Source organism: Macaca mulatta, chromosome 5 (genome assembly GCF_049350105.2).
Source record: "Macaca mulatta isolate MMU2019108-1 chromosome 5, T2T-MMU8v2.0, whole genome shotgun sequence".
NCBI lineage: Eukaryota > Metazoa > Chordata > Mammalia > Primates > Cercopithecidae > Macaca > Macaca mulatta.
Window position 1 is genome coordinate 28,176,432 of NC_133410.1, and position 14,532 is coordinate 28,190,963.

Here is a 14,532-nt window from a genome sequence, read left to right on the forward strand (position 1 = left end):
GACTGCTGACTGAACGGACCCACCAGGTACTTTCGTTTTGTTCTGTCTGTCTTGCCGGCTAACTCTGAACTCTGGGGAGTACTCCTTCTGAATTAAGTGGGGAAGGGGGACAGACGTGTCCGGCACCTTCCCACTTACGCCCCGGGGGATGCCCTGGCGGTAGTCTGGGAGAAGGCTGACGACTCAGTCAGCCTCCTTAAATCTGTAGGCAGGTCGCCCCTGCCGTCTGAATATTTTGTGATCTTGTGGCGCCACTCTCTGGCCGGGCGGCTTCTCCTTACTTGTCTGGTCTTTATTTTTGTTACTTTCGTTTTGTCCTTGTTATACGTGGATGAAATGGGACAGATGTTGACGACTCCTTTGTCTCTAACCCTGACTCACTTCCCTGACGTCCGGGCTCGAGCCCACCACCTCTCTGTAGAAGTCCGTAAGGGACGACGGAAAACATTCTGCTCGTCCGAATGGCCAACCCTCCATGGGGAGTGGCCCCGGGACGGAACATTTAACCTCTCAATTATCTTGCAGGTTAAAGCAAAAGTGATGGATCCTGGGCCACTCGGACACCCGGACCAGGTGGCCTACATAATTATTTGGGAGGATCTGGTCCGAAATCCTCCCTCTTGGGTGAAACCCTTCCTCCATTCCCCTTCCCCATCCCAATCTACCCTCCTTGCCTTAGAAGCCCCAAAGAATTGGAATCCGGACCTGCCTAAGCCAGTCCTCCCAGATGAACCCCAGAGGGATCTCCTCCTTCTTGACCCCCTGCCTCCTCCACCTCAGAACCCCCTTCTGGGACCTCCACCTTACGCTTCACCCTTGCCCCCTGTCTTGTTCCCAGCTCTTTCCTCTACCGCCTCGGCCCCTACCCTTTCTCCAACTTCTCCCTCGGCCTCTCCCTCCACCCCGTCTCCTTCTCCAGCCCCACCCAAGCTCACCCCTCGGACGCCGCCACCGACACCTCCTCGTCTCCACTTGCGGCGGACTGAGGACCCAGAGGGCCCTTCTACTTGGCAATCCTCCCTTTTTCCCCTCCGTACTGTCAATCGCACGGTCCAGTACTGGCCCTTCTCTGCCTCTGACCTCTACAACTGGAAAACCCATAACCCTTCCTTTTCCCAAGACCCCCAGGCCCTAACCTCGTTAATAGAATCCATTCTCCTCACTCACCAGCCCACTTGGGATGATTGCCAGCAACTTTTGCAGGTCCTCCTAACCACTGAAGAAAGGCAGCGAGTCCTCCTGGAGGCCCGGAAAAATGTGCCAGGACCAGGAGGCCTCCCAACCCAACTTCCCAATGAAATAGACGAGGGATTTCCCCTCACCCGCCCAGACTGGGACTATGAAACGGCACCAGGTAGGGAGAGTCTCCGAATCTATCGCCAGGCTCTGTTGGCGGGTCTCAAAGGGGCAGGAAAGCGCCCCACAAATTTGGCCAAGGTAAGGACCATAACTCAGGAAAGGGATGAAAGCCCGGCAGCCTTCATGGAAAGGCTTCTGGAAGGATTCCGAATGTATACCCCATTTGATCCAGAGGCCCTAGAACATAAGGCTACCGTAGCTATGGCATTCATAGACCAAGCTGCATTAGATATAAAAGGAAAACTCCAAAGGCTAGATGGAATCCAAACCTATGGATTACAGGAATTGGTTAGGGAGGCAGAAAAAGTGTATAATAAGAGAGAAACCCCTGAGGAAAGGGAAGCCAGGTTAGCGAAGGAACAGATGGAGCGAGAGGATCGTAGGGACCGAGTGAGGGATAAGCATTTAACAAAAATCCTGGCGGCAGTTGTGAGAGAGAAAGGACCAGGGAGAGAGGGAGAGAAGCGGAGGCGACCAAAAGTGGAAAAAGACCAGTGTGCCTACTGCAAAGAACGGGGACATTGGATTAAAGATTGCCCCAAGCATCCTAAAGACCAAAAGAAACCTGCCGCTGTCCTCACCCTAGGTGAAGATAGCAAATAGGGGTGTCAAGGCTCTGGAGCCCCCCCCAAGCCCCGGCTAACTCTCTCTGTAGGGGGGCAACCCACCACCTTCTTGGTGGACACAGGCGCCCAACATTCAGTTTTGACAAAGGCAGACGGGCCCCTGTCTTCCCGCACATCCTGGGTCCAGGGGGCAACAGGGGGAAAATTGCACAAGTGGACTAACCACCGGACAGTTAATCTTGGACAAGGAATGGTGACACATTCCTTCTTGGTGGTACATGAATGCCCCTACCCCCTCCTAGGGCGAGATCTTCTGACCAAGCTCGGAGCCCAAATCCATTTCTCCGAGACAGGGGCCCAGGTATTAGATCGGGACGGTCAGCCCATCCAAATCTTAACTGTGTCTCTGCAAGATGAGCATCGGCTTTTCGACGCTCCGGTTATCACTAGCCTCCCTGATATTTGGTTGCAAGATTTTCCCCAAGTTTGGGCGGAAACGGGAGGACTCGGGCTAGCTAAGTATCAAGCCCCAATCATAATTGATCTAAAGCCCACGGCGGTACCCGTGTCTATCAAGCAATATCCCATGAGCCGAGAGGCTCATATAGGAATTCGGCAGCACATTAACAAATTTCTAGAACTCGGAGTGTTGCGACCTTGTCGCTCGCCCTGGAACACTCCTCTTCTGCCAGTAAAAAAGCCTGGTACTCAGGATTACAGGCCTGTCCAAGACTTGAGAGAAATCAACAAAAGAACCATGGACATCCATCCCACGGTCCCCAATCCTTACAACTTACTCAGCACCCTAAAACCAGGCTATGACTGGTATACAATATTAGATTTAAAAGATGCTTTCTTCTGTTTACCTCTGGCCCCCCAAAGCCAAGAACTCTTTGCCTTTGAGTGGAAGGATCCTGAGAAAGGAATTTCGGGCCAATTGACCTGGACCCGGCTTCCCCAAGGATTCAAGAACTCTCCCACTCTCTTCGATGAGGCTCTTCATCGAGACCTGACCGACTTCCAGACCCAAAATCCAGAAGTGACTCTACTCCAGTATGTGGATGAGCTCCTCTTGGCTGCTCCTACAAAGGAAATCTGTATTCAAGGTACCAGGCATCTACTCCAGGCGCTGGGTGAAAAAGGATACCGGGCATCCGCCAAGAAGGCACAGCTCTGTCAGACCAAGGTAACATATCTGGGGTATATCCTGAGTGAAGGGAAAAGGTGGCTCACCCCTGGGCGCATAGAGACAGTGGCTCGCCTTCCACCACCACGAAATCCCAGGGAGGTACGTGAATTCTTGGGAACTGCTGGGTTCTGTCGCTTGTGGATACCCGGTTTTGCTGAACTGGCCGCCCCCCTTTATGCACTCACCAAGGAGAGCACCCCTTTCACCTGGCAGACAGAGCATCAATTGGCTTTTGAGGCACTAAAACAAGCACTCTTGTCTGCCCCGGCCCTTGGGTTACCGGACACCTCAAAGCCCTTTACCCTCTTCCTGGACGAGAGGCAAGGAATTGCCAAAGGGGTCTTGACCCAAAAATTAGGGCCTTGGAAAAGACCGGTAGCATACCTGTCTAAGAAGCTAGACCCTGTGGCGGCCGGCTGGCCCCCGTGTCTCCGTATCATGGCAGCCACCGCTATGCTGGTCAAGGACTCTGCTAAGTTAACCCTTGTGCAGCGACTGACTATTATTACCCCACATGCTCTAGAGGCCATAGTGCGGCAGCCCCCGGACCGGTGGATAACCAACGCACACCTAACCCACTACCAGGCCCTCCTACTGGACACGGACCACGTCCAGTTTGGCCCTCCGGTCACCCTAAACCCTGCTACGCTGCTGCCGGTACCGGAAGACCAACCAAGCCCACACGATTGTCGGCAAGTACTGGCTGAGACCCATGGAACACGGGAAGACCTTAAAGACCAAGAACTCCCAGACGCGGATCACACCTGGGACACAGATGGCAGCAGTTACCTTGACTCAGGTACCCGGAGGGCGGGAGTGGCGGTAGTAGATGGCCACAACACCATTTGGGCACAATCACTACCTCCTGGCACGTCTGCACAGAAGGCTGAGTTAATAGCACTAACCAAGGCCCTAGAGCTGTCCAAGGGAAAGAAAGCTAACATTTATACTGATAGCCGGTATGCCTTTGCAACGGCTCATACTCATGGAAGTATCTATGAAAGAAGAGGTCTCCTAACCTCAGAAGGAAAGGAAATCAAGAACAAAGCTGAAATAATTGCCTTATTGAAAGCCCTTTTTCTTCCTCAAGAAGTGGCTATAATTCACTGCCCCGCGCATCAGAAAGGACAGGATCCAGTCGCAGTAGGAAATAGACAGGCTGACCAAGCGGCCAGGCAAGCCGCCATGGCGGAAGTACTGACCCTAGCCACAGAACCTGATGAAACCAGCCATATAACTATTGAACATACTTATACCCCAGAAGACCAGGAAGAAGCAAAGGCCATAGGGGCTATAGAAAACAAAGACACTAAAAACTGGGAAAAAGGAGGGAAAATAGTCCTTCCCCAAAAGGAGGCCCTGGCAATGATCCAGCAGATGCATGCCTGGACACACTTGAGTAATCGAAAGCTAAAATTACTGATTGAAAAAACTGACTTTCTAATCCCAAAGGCAAGTACCCTCGTAGAACAAGTGACATCTGCCTGTAAGGTCTGTCAGCAGGTAAACGCTGGGGCTACCCGAGTGCCAGAAGGGAAACGAACTCGTGGTAACCGCCCAGGAGTCTATTGGGAAATAGACTTCACTGAAGTAAAACCTCACTATGCTGGATATAAGTACTTACTGGTGTTTGTAGATACCTTTTCAGGATGGGTAGAAGCCTACCCCACCCGGCAAGAAACGGCACACATAGTAGCCAAGAAAATTTTGGAAGAAATCTTTCCTAGATTCGGACTTCCCAAGGTAATTGGGTCAGATAATGGGCCGGCCTTCGTTTCTCAGGTAAGTCAGGGGCTCGCCAGGATATTGGGGATTAATTGGAAATTACATTGTGCCTATAGACCCCAGAGCTCAGGACAGGTAAAAAGAATGAATAGAACAATAAAAGAGACCCTTACTAAATTGACCTTAGAGACTGGTTTAAAAGATTGGAGACGCCTCCTCTCCTTAGCTCTGTTAAGGGCCCGAAATACACCTAACTGTTTTGGGCTCACTCCATATGAAATCCTCTACGGAGGACCTCCCCCTTTGTCAACCTTGCTTGACTCCTTCTTCCCCTCCGATCCTAAAACTGACCTACAGGCTCGGCTAAAAGGACTCCAAGCAGTACAGGCCCAAATCTGGGCCCCCTTGGCAGAACTGTACCAACCAGGACATCCACAGACCAGTCACCCCTTCCAGGTAGGAGACTCTGTCTACGTTAGACGGCACCGCACTCAAGGACTAGAGTCTCGGTGGAAAGGACCCTACATTGTTCTCCTGACCATGCCCACAGCCATAAAGGTTGACGGAATCTCCACTTGGATCCACGCATCCCACGCCAAGGCTGCTCCAGGGACGCCCGGACCAACACCACCTGAGACATGGAGACTCCGACGCTCCGAGGACCCGCTCAAGATAAGACTCTCTCGTATCTAGCCCCTTGCTTATTACTAGCCCTCCTTCCCTGTGTCACTGGCAGTAATAACCCCCACCGGCCATATAACCTGACCTGGCAGGTAACTGATTTTAGTACTCATGAGGTTTTAGGTAAAACCTCAAAAATTGCTCCTATGGGGACTTGGTTCCCTGACCTCTATTTCAACCTAGACAAAGTAGCAAGAATAGATGACATGAAAGGGGGAGAATGGAAAAAACAGGCTAGAAAGGTGTCCGTAAGCCGGAACGGGTTCTATGCCTGTCCCGGATTCAGGACAGGAAAAATGAGAAAAACTTGTAGAAAAATAGATGCCCTGTTTTGCGCTAGTTGGTCCTGTATAACTACTAATGATAAAGAATGGAAATGGACCACGAAACCCTGGTACATAACCATGTCCTTTGTCCAGCACTGCACCAGAACCCGATATTCAAAAACTTGCAATCTGGTCCGCATCAAGTTTGAAGATGCAGCAAAATCTGATAACCGTTGAATATCTGGGTTAATATGGGGCCTATATTTATACCAAAAGCCACTGTATGGAATCCCTATGCAAATCAAATTAATAGTCAACCCTATCACAGCCCCTGTCGCAGTAGGACCAAACCAAGTTTTATCAGAAACAAGGAAGCCCCTGGTTCCTGCACCAAGAGAGCCCCAACCAAGAGCTCCTAAAAGTACTTCCCCGCCCTTAATCTCCACCTCCTCTAAATACACACCCTCAGCCCAAAACGTCACCCGCGGGCCCCTTGACCTAGGAATAGGTGACAGGCTCCTAAATCTCATAAAGGGCTCCTATTTCGCTTTAAACCAGACAAAGCCAGAATTTACCTCCTCTTGCTGGCTATGTCTGGCAACAGGCCCCCCTTACTATGAAGGCATTGCCTCCACTAATAATTTCACTAACTCCGCCAATCCTACTGGATGCGCGTAGGAACAACAAAGAAAACTAACCCTGGCTGAAGTTTCTGGGTCGGGAACCTGCATAGGCCAAGTGCCCCCTAGTCATCAGCATCTTTGTAATGTAACCTTGATAGTACCCAGCTCCAATCACTATTTGGTCCCCTCCGAGACGGACTGGTGGGCTTGCAACACTGGGCTCACCCCCTGTGTATCCACAGCCGTTTTTAGCAGTGGCACCCACTATTGCGTGTTGGTACAAGTTGTTCCCCGAGTATACTATCACTCTGGAGACTCCTTTGATCTCCGGTATAAGCAAAACACTCATACTAGACCAAAGAGAGAACCTATCTCCCTCACCCTCGCCGTCATGTTAGGAATTGGGGTAACAGCTGGAGTTAGGACTGGGACAGCAGCCCTAGTGCATGGTAACCATCATCTGCAACAACTTAGAATAGCCATAGATGAAGACCTTAGAGCCATAGAGCAATCTATCACAAAACTTGAAGAGTCCTTGGCTTCCCTGTCTGAAGTTGTATTACAAAACCGATGAGGACTAGAAATTGTCTTTCTGAAAGAGGGCTGGCTCTGTGCAGCCCTGAAAGAGCAATGTTGTTTTTATGCAGATCATTCAGGAGTAGTTAAAGATTCTATGGCAAAACTAAGAAAAAGATTAGACAAAAGAAAAAAAAAGAGAGAATCTCAACAAAGTTGGTTTGAAAATTAGTACAACCAATCCCCTTGGCTTAGCACCCTAATCTCCACCATCTTAGGACCCCTCATCCTGCTCACGCTCATCCTGACTTTCGGGCCATGCATACTCAACCGCTTACTCACCCTTATTAAAAATAGATTAAACATAGTACATGCTATGGTTCTGACCCAACAATACCAGACCCTCAGGACTGAAGAAGAGGCTCAAGATTGAGCCTCTGACACAAAAAGAGGAGGGAATGAAACTAGGCCTCATAAAACTTAGAAACTAGGCCTCATATAAAAAAAAAAAAAATTAACACCAGGTGGCTCTGTATAGGGTCCCACCCTGCCTCGATAGGGACCCACCCTGATAGGGTCCCACCCTGGTAGGGTCCCACCCTGCCAATTCCGGGAAACAACCTCATGGGGTCCCACCCTGCCAATTCCGGGGGTCCCACCCTGCCTCAAAGTTCCCGAAATCAACAACTCCAGGAAAAAACCTCATAAGGTCCTGCTCTAACCAATTAGAACAAGACACCTTGCTCAGGCCATAGCTAGACCCAATTACCACGCGCCTTAAGCTTTGTTTGAATTTCGCGCCATAAGCTGTGTTTGAACTTGTGTTTGCCTATATAAACAGCCTGTAACAAGCAGTCGGGGTCCCAGGGCCAACTTAGAGCTTGGGACCCTAGCGCGCTAGTAATAAATAACTCTCTGCTATGAATCTCGTGTCGGTGATCCTTCGCGGCGACCCCTGCCCAGGAAGGAATCGACAGTTCGGTTCCAACACCTACTCCCTTTTCCCTAGTACCCTGAAAAAGTGCAATAAACAGAAAATACAAGATGCAATATGCTGTGCTTTCTAAAGCCCTCCTGTTGCCACTTCTGTTATATGGTGGCCACATATTCCAGAAAGCCCTATGCAACGAATGCATGTCTTTTCACAAAATACATCTTCTGTCCTCTTATCACCCTCACACGACGTGGAAAATAAAGACTGTTATGCCTGGGTTCTTAGTCACATCAGATATAGAAGGGAACAGTACTCTGACTCATTGAAAATGAGTGGATGAATTTTAAAAAAAACTTTAAAGGTGCCAACGCCCAAATCTGGCTAATGTATATGACTCTTTGAGTCAGGAGACAGTTGAAAGTAGAAGAATGAGGCATCTTTCCATGTTTTCAAGTTTTATGTTTTATGTAATGAATCAGAGGTAAAATGTTAACCTATGCTATGATCAGGTTATATTTTCCCACAATCCAGCTACTTCTGTTCTAAACAGCATTGCTACACTTCCAGTGTTTTAAATCTCTCTCTCTTTCTCTGCTTGTATATGAAAGAACATGATATTAGATATATGTTTCAATCAAAATTTGTATATTGCTATGGTTTTAACATCTGTATTTGGCAAATGAGCGTGTGTGTGTGTGTGTACTTGTCCCCCACATAAATTGGAAATGTTCACATTAAGGCTCAAGTGTAAAGCCATTTATGTTGCTTTTTCTATTTTATGCCATCTTGCTATATGCAGTTCCTCATTGTACTTGTTCAGATCTTTTTTGATTCATTATCCTTAGGCATTACTCTTAACTTTGGGTTAGCCAATGATAAGAATGATGTGAATGTTACATTTTAAAGTTCATAATTGGAAAAAAAAAAAAAAGTTCTGCAGACTGCAGGCAAAGGTAAAGGACTCTAGGATTCTACAGCACCCTCTTTAATTTGTCAATAATCTAAACCTTTTCTGGGGTAAATAAACAAGGTCAAGAGGAATCTATCCAATTCCAGTAGCAGTCAGCTTCTATTTCTTCAATACTTGCTGACAGCTCTGTCATTCTACAAAAGCATTCAGTCGGGGTCCAGGCATTGTTCTGTCAACTGAAAACATAGTAGAACAAGAGTAGATTAGATCTTTGCTCTTATGGATCTCTCATTTTAATGAACCAGGCAAAAAAACAAATATAATGATTTTATAAGTTGAAAAGGGCTACAAAGAAAAGTTTTAAAAAACTCAGTAGTAAGTGTATGCCAAGATTGTGTATGTATGTATAGTTAGGAGATCACGGTGATCCGGATTATTAAGAAAATTCTCTCAAAGAATGTGGTATTTGATCAGAAACCAATGACAAGAAGAAATCAGTCAAGGTAAAATGAGGGAACTGAAGATTTGATCTCCTGATTTCCAATGTGCTTCCAATTAGAGCACACTGTTTCCAATAAGATGGGCTAGTTCTGTTTTATAAAGGGCCCATATGTTAATTTGATCATTTAATTTCATACATTTGAAGCTTATTGATTGTGTAGTTTTATATTTCCCCTTAAACGGTTGTAAGAGATAAAAAGAAGATTATTGAAGAAATAACATTGAATTACCATATTAATTATTTCTATTATTATTAAAGGTGGAGTCTCTCTTTGTTGTCTATGTTGAAGTATATCGGCTTTTCTCAGGTGCTATAATCACATACTGCAGCCTCAAATTACTGGTCTCAAGTGATTTACCTGGCTCAGCCTCCTGAGTAGCTGGAACAATAAGGGAACGCCACTGTGTCCAGCTTAATTCTTTCAATTATCCAATTTTTATTACATGCCATAGGGTTTCAGCTCTCTTAAAGAAAGGAAAAATTGTGATTTGTTCCACTGCAAAACTTATCAAATATATAAAAGTCAGACATTATATAAATAAGAAAACTATTCCCTCCTCCCATACCCTACCTTTTAACTGAATTATTCAGTTGCCACATTTTTCATTTGCTTTAATGATAAAACAGATAGAAATGTTCTAATAGGTTAGCCTCATGCAGGAAAAGTGTCTTAAGATATTTAAAGTGCAATACAAAAAAATCTAATATATTTTAGAGAGTAGAATTACACAACTCCCTATATGAAATGCATTAAAAATCATAACGCTTCTTTCACCTGTGAATTATTCCCTGAAAGGACAAGGAACAAAAGATTATTTACACCTTTGGAAATCATCAACTTTCCACTTTCCTTTCTCCCCATCCTTACCGATACTGAATGTAAATACTTGCCAAAATTTGAGTGGTGTATTTGTGTAGGAGAAATTTCCAAATATTCTAGAAAGTGATTTTTGGGATAAGTTATGATCAGCAAACTTCAAAATGTAAAAACATGCTGGAAAAGCACTCTAGGCATCCAAATGTAATGCATTTAAATGGAGATAGCAGCGTTCAAGTTTCATAAATGTGCAGTAATTTGGCAAGAAGTAAAATATGTGAAAGCAGAAAACAATCATATGTTAACCTAGTCTAATGTTCAGAGAACAATCTCAGGTTCATTTGAAAATTTGCAACTGTTTGTAAGTGTTTTAGATGCTTTCATGCTTAGTTTATCAATTTGAAAAAGTTATGCACATATTGTAAAATTCTTGTGCATATGTTACCAGCTCTTCTTTTGCTGTTTATATCACCACTAATTAACATTTTTAATTAAGACAAAAAACACTGTTAGCATAATACATGAAAAATTGGAGCAGGTGCTCAGGGTAATAATTTGTATAAATAGCTATTGCCTTACACTAGCATCTAAATTATAATCATTAACTTAGCTTTTTAGTAGATCAAAGTGAAATTCAGCCTTTTATTTAATTTAAGGAAAAAAAAACAGAAAAGAAAAAAAAACACTACTAAAATAAGTGCAGAAGCCACAAAATTCTGTTATCCTCATTTTAATCCTATTCCATGCTACATTTAAAATTTAACCTACTTAAAACCCATGTGGTCCTCTTTTCCTCTGCTATCTCTGATCTTCTGGTCCTTTTTAACTCATTCCTAAAGGCATAGTCCGCAAAAGAAATTTTCTTTCTCCCTTTCTCTACTTCCTAACTTTCTTCTTCTCCCATCAGAAGCAGGTTTCCCACAGCACTTTATACTGTGTTTCATTAAAATGGGTACTCACTGAATTTAAATTAGTTAACAAAATATATCTATTCTACATAGTAAACTAATAAGTTACTGGAGGACTTATATTGCCAACACATTGCTAAATTAAATTAATTTATCTCAGTAAAGTAGATTAATTTTAATTAGCTATTTAAAGAGAACAATTTTTAAATGTATCACATTGATACGCTTATTCATGTGGTTTCAAATTTACCTGGAACTTAATGGCCTCACTTCCTGTTCCTGCTGCAAATGATCTCATCATTTACTGGACCATTTTAGCAGCTTTGTTTTGACTTTTAGTCTTTAGCCTTTTAACCATCACATTATGGCAAGTTTATTTATTTTTCCATTTTTATAAAGAAATTCTTCATTTCTTTATTTGCCTATAGGTAAGTAGCAGCTATAGTTGTCCTTTCTATGTAGCAACTTAATTGTAGAATATATAGTAGCAGTGATAAAAGATATGGCAGCATTATTCAATTTTTAAATGTGTGTGTGTAACGTATGTGTGTGTGTATTTATGTAGGAGTATGTGTATGTGTGTATTTTCCCTTTTATCCCCCAAAATTGTATACTTTCAATTGTGACTTAGTATTTTACTATAGCATTCATAATCTCACCCTGGTATATTTCCCCAGGTTTGTTCCTCACTCCGTCATTCTTCCGAGATATGCAAACTCTATATTTTGACCTTGACAAAGTACTGTTTATAATTCCTCTTGGAAGTTTGACCAGACACTCAGAATGAAATAAAGAATAATAATTACTAAGACATATGTAGCACTTACTCTACACCATGTATTCTAAGTTCTTATGTAATGTTAACTCATTTAATAACTTGTGAGGTAGGTATTAGCATATTATCCATATTATAATTGAGAAAACTGAGGTACAAATAATTTGAAACATTGCTTAAACTTACTCAGGATTTAAATGTCAAGTCTGGGATTCAAGTTCAGAGAATGTGCCCTCAAAAATTTTTACTCAGACCACCAACCTGAACTGGTCCTCTCACTAAGTTCCCATATTAGACGTTCATAGCACCATTGTAGCCTGTATTTCTTAAGTCATAATATAAAGGCAATCACAACATATCATTACATGATACATTTGAGCTACACAAATATGAGACAGTGCTATATATAAAACCTGTAAAGATAGGATCTATTTTGTGTCTATTAAAATGAAGTATTTATAATATAATATATTATTCAATGTCAACTGAATAATGCAGTTCTTCACAATAAGTTCAAAGACAGGGTTAGATATAAGATTATTTATAAACTAATACTCAATGAAAATAGGGGAAATATTAAAACATTAATCAAACTGTAAGATGCATAATTCTTCTCATGTCCACTCTAAAATAGGATGTGCACGTTGCTGATTCACAGTTGTAATATTTTAAGATATATTAAAATTACTGATTATCTAAAATTTTATTGAGGACTTTTTTTCTACTTGAATTTCACAGACATTTCAAATTTTATAATCTTAAATGTTTGTGTTTTCCTATTTGTGTATGAATGTTAATTTTATTTTAACCAGGGTTAGGACAGAGCTGATCCATAATCTACAAGTGCAAAAGAAAGATATTCTAAGTCCCTGTAATACTCTTTTGGCTGTAATAGTACTTCTGTTTGATGTATGATCATTACTTGATATGCTTTTAGCTTTTGATTCTAAGACCAAAAGAGAACCAACTCTATAAGTTTTGTAGTTGTATTTTTCATAGTACTTGCTACTCTCTAAAATTATATTATTTATGTGCTTGTGTATTTCTGTATTTTCTGTTCCTACAGTAGGATGTAAGCTTCATATGGTATGCATTTTGCCTGTCTTATTCACTACTGAATAAATAGAATTTGGAAATTTTGGGCCCGTAGCAGCCATTCAGGAAGCATTTATATAATGGCATCTGCTTCCGATTTTATACCCGGTGCAAGGAAACTTCAAAATTTATGGAGAAAATCCAGACATGTGAGCAAGTCTGTATACTAGATACAATTGTATACTCCATTTTAATGTAAATGTGTTATTTTTTTTCAAGAGGATACAGCAAACAGGCTTTAGAAACTCTGCTATGGTAGATATTTCACCACCAAATCTATTGAACACTTGTTCTATTACATCAAAATTTGAAGAAAAAAAATGGAAAAATAGTTTCAAATTTAATTGGTTCAATTAAACAAATACGATTCTTAAATAAAACAGTAAACTTCTTGAGAACGTGTATTATTAATAATCTTGTAAAGATTCTGACATCTTAAGATAAATGTATTTCATGCCTAAATGCAGTGGCTATGATTTAGTTGATAGTGTTGTATTTTGCTGCTATTTTATAAATATGTTTTAGATGATAAACTTTGCAGACATTGCTCAACATGCATATTATTTATTAACATTTACTTAATAACTGCTTCTCCAAAGTTATATTCCAAATCGTATGTGTCAATTGTTTTATTCAACATGTGTACATAAAAATATACCAACAGAAATTGAAATTAAAAGTTGATTAATCACAATTAGAGTCTAGTAAAACAACTATTCACTTTTTCCAATATGCCATTATAGATTCTACTATTTATATGTATAAATACTGTGTGTATGTATGCATGTATGTATGTGTTCATGGTTTTTATGTGGGAATTATAACATAAATTCTTTTTGCTTTTTTTTGTATCGTCTTGATAGGTTTTATTTAAATGAACAAACCCAATGCATTGAATTGATGTAACATAATTGTCTTAACCATATTATATTGCTTAACAACAAGTTGTGTTTAGTTTACCGTTGGAGATGAAATTACAATGGATATCTTCAGATATTGTGCCTTTGCTCTAACTTGAATAATTGTCTTGGAATACTTTCCAAATAGTCCAAATATATGAAAATGTCAATTCTCCAGATTCGCTGCCAAATCACTTTCTAAAAGGGGTTTATATTTTGCATTTTATGTTGCCATCATTGTGAGTATTAATATCAAAAATTGATTACATTGTTTGTTTGTAGGAGGAAAAGGCAAACAAAAGACACTACTTCTTGGCGAAGAATACATTTATAAATCAAGAATAGTGCTTGATAACCGAGTCTTCTAGAATTAGATATTGAGATCTCAAGGAGATGGGGCACGGTTCAACTATAATCTGAAGGTGAAGGACAGGAGATTGATTTCATAAATATGTCAAGGGTATAAACACCAATAAAAGCAGAGATGAATAAAATTCAAAGATGAAGAAGGAAAGCAAGGAGAGAGACTCATTACCCACACAACAAGGTTTACAGGAATGCATTAAGAAAGGAGATCCCTGTGGAGGCCTGGGAAGAAATCCTCCAAGGGCAACCATTCCTTCCTATGAAATGAGAAGCCCGCAAGGTAAGGAGGAGCCAGTCAATAGTTTGCCCTTTCCTGGATAGATCTATGATTCACTGTGTCCGGTGGATGTACTAATAAATAACTACTTTCAGTTTTTAATTTTAAAAAGTGATACTAATTA